The sequence below is a fragment of the Citrus sinensis genome, chromosome 5 (assembly GCF_022201045.2).
Source record: "Citrus sinensis cultivar Valencia sweet orange chromosome 5, DVS_A1.0, whole genome shotgun sequence".
In the NCBI taxonomy this organism is placed as follows: domain Eukaryota; kingdom Viridiplantae; phylum Streptophyta; class Magnoliopsida; order Sapindales; family Rutaceae; genus Citrus; species Citrus sinensis.
Genome location: NC_068560.1, coordinates 20,181,832 through 20,184,910, shown reverse-complemented (window position 1 = coordinate 20,184,910; position 3,079 = coordinate 20,181,832). Strand labels below are relative to the sequence as shown.

General features: G+C 36.1%; 1 long non-coding RNA gene across 1 annotated transcript; it reads left to right on the top strand.

Annotated features, from left to right (window-relative positions):
• The first annotated feature begins 1,962 nt into the window (after positions 1-1,962).
• LOC127902788 (uncharacterized) lies at positions 1,963-2,763 on the top strand. Its single transcript, XR_008055411.1, has 3 exons — positions 1,963-2,143; positions 2,254-2,324; positions 2,531-2,763. It is a non-coding gene; the product is annotated as an uncharacterized LOC127902788 (long non-coding RNA).
• The last annotated feature ends 316 nt before the right edge of the window (positions 2,764-3,079 follow it).

Below are 3,079 nucleotides of genomic sequence, written 5' to 3'. Positions count from 1 at the left end.
ATGTCTGGACACTCAAGATCGAATTCAATAAGTGATGATGACAATCAAAGTGTTCAAATGGAAGGAACTCAAAAGGCAAAGTGGAAAAGACCAGCGATGAAGAAAATATATGCGACGTGGAATCATTTTACTTTGCTCGAGGACAATCCAAACAAATGCAAGTGCAACTATTGTGGTAGACAATATCAATGTCATTCAAGGCGTGATGGGATTACAAATATGAGAAATCATATACTGGCTTGCCTTGCATACAAGACATTCCGGGAACAATAAGAGGGAAGTCAACAAAACTTGACAACTGAGGGTGGGGAAGGAAATGCAAGTAATATGGTTTTGGCTAAAGGGTGGAGTCAAGACGCTTGTAGAAGGGCAGTCACCAAAATGATCATTATGGGTGAGTTGCCACTTAGTTTTGTGGATAACAAAGGATTCAGGCATTTCTGTAGTGTAGCCATTCCACAATTTGTGATGCCATCTCGGAGAACTGTTGGTAGGGATGTTATGGATTTATTTTTTGAAGAAAAGATAATGTTGAAGAGTTTGATTTGCAACAACAAACAGCGAGTGTCGCTTACCACTGATTTATGGACTTCTGTTCAAAACATGAGCTACATGGTGATCACAGCTCATTTTATTGATAGTGACTGGTGTTTGAACAGAAGGATTATTAGTTTCAGTGTCATTGAAGATCATAGAGGGAAAACGATCGGTAAAAAGATTGTAGCTTGTTTACAAGATTGGGGGATAGAGAGATTGTTTGCAATAACTGTTGATAATGCCAGTACAAATGATGTTGCTGTTAATTATGTGACTATGCAATTACTTGCTTGGAGGAATGATGATGCAATTGTATTGGCGGGTCAGTATATGCATGTGCGTTGTTGTGCACATATTTTGAACTTGATTGTTGTTTCGGGGTTGAATGAATTGCATGCTAGTGTTGCCGCCATCCGGAATGCTGTGAAGTATGTGAGATCCTCCACAACGAGGCTACAGGCATTTAAACAGTGCTCTCAACAAGTGAAATGTCCAAATGGAACGGTTGTTTTGGATTGTCCTACTAGGTGGAATTCCACCTATTTAATGTTGATGACTGCGTTGAAGTTTCAAGCAGCATTTGATAGAATGGCAGAGGTGGATAAACCGTATGAGGCATATTTTCTCGAGAAAGAAAGTAACGTTAAGAGGGTGGGCCCATCTGGACCTGAGGATTGAGAGAGTGCAGGGCGAATTGTGAAATTTTTGAAGGTATTTTATGATGCCACATTGTTATTTTCTGCTTCTTTGAGTGTGACTTCTAATCTTTGTTATGATACCATTGGCTTAATTGAGAGCTCATTGACTACATTAGAGGGAAGTAGAGATCCTTGGGTGGTGGCTATGGCGTATCAAATGAGGGAAAAATTTGATAAATATTGGGAGTCTTCAGGGAAGATAAATAAAATGTTGATTGTTGCCTCTATTCTTGATCCACGAGCTAAAATGGATTTTGCCAAACATATTTTTGAGATCATTTTTGCCAATGATGGTTGGAAAGTTGAAGAAATGACCAAAGCAGTGAAAGATTTGTTGAATGAGCTTTATGATGCATATAGTGCAATGTGCTCTAGTTCCACACCATCGATGTGTAGTGAGAGTGTTCCTAGCGGCAGCTATGGTGGTACAAGTTATTCTCCTTATTTTACAACTGATGTTGGTTTGCCGGAGGGTCCTAGTGGTGATGGTGATGACATTTTCCGAGTTTCTCGCCCTTTCTTTAGGTATGCTCAGAAAGTGTTTGTTCAGAATGAGGGTAAGAGAGTAGTATCTGAGGTGGAACGATATTTGAGTGACCCAGTTGAAGATCCGAGCAATCTTAAGCTCAATGTTTTGCTTTGGTGGAAGGTTAATGGATCGAAGTATCCGATATTAGAGAAAATTGCAAGGGATGTCCTCGCTGTTCCCGTTTCCATAGTGGCATCTGAATCTGCCTTTAGCACAGGGCGTCGCGTCATTGACGAATATCGGAGTTCTTTGACCCCTTGTATGGTTGAGGCATTGATATGTACCGAAAATTGGTTACAAGCTAAACTTTTTGCTAATCCTGTCTATAACCTTCAGGAAGATATTAAAGAGCAGATATTCCATATGGAGCTACAAGAAGGTAATATTTTTCACATACTTTATAAAGTTAAGATGTATTATAACTTTATAAATAGCATCTACATGTACTTAAGTTACTTACTAATTTCATTTTTTTTTGACATTTTAAAGAGTTTGTAAGATCACAAGCTTCAACGGTGGAAACAGTGAGCGCTGATATGGGTGTTATGGATATTTGAAAGGTAATTCTTAATATATATTATTATTTATAATTTCATATTATATGTTTAGGTTGTAATTTACACTATAATAATAGATAATAGTTGTTATAGTTTTAATTTTTAAGTTTTAATTCAAATTGTAATATTATAATTGTTTTATTTATTTTAGACACATTGAAATTGATGGAATGGTATTACTTGGGCATATTTTTTCAATTTTTCCCTAGGGGATATATGCTTCAATTCTTCAACTTGGAGTAGAAGAAATTGAAGTTAAAAGTTGTCAAAGTGCTTGCGAGGAATGGTGGAGCCGTGGAGGAAGTTGATCTAGATTTACATTTAAACTTTGTTGTGTTTTGGATTTTGGAACTTTGTCATTTGTGTTTTGGAAAATGGAAACTATTTAATTATGTTTAATTTTGTGTTCTAAAGATTAATGTTTAGATTTTAGAATTGGACATTGCGCTTTGGATGGAGACTATTAAATTTAAACTTTGTGTTAATTTTAATTTTATGCTTTGTGTTAATTTTTAATTTTGAATCATTTGAATTTAATTCTAGAGTATTTTTCTTTTTTTGTTGGTTGAAATGAATGGATGGATGAATGAGGGAGGACAAGGAAGGTGGGAGAGAAATGTCTTAGTTAGCAAGGTGACAAGAGTGGAAAAGAAACCAATTGAAAAATTCTGAGAAAAAAGGAAGATTAGAATCCAGCTTAGATTATTTGGAATTTTGGTTAGAATCCATGCATATATTATTTAGAATTTTGGATACCA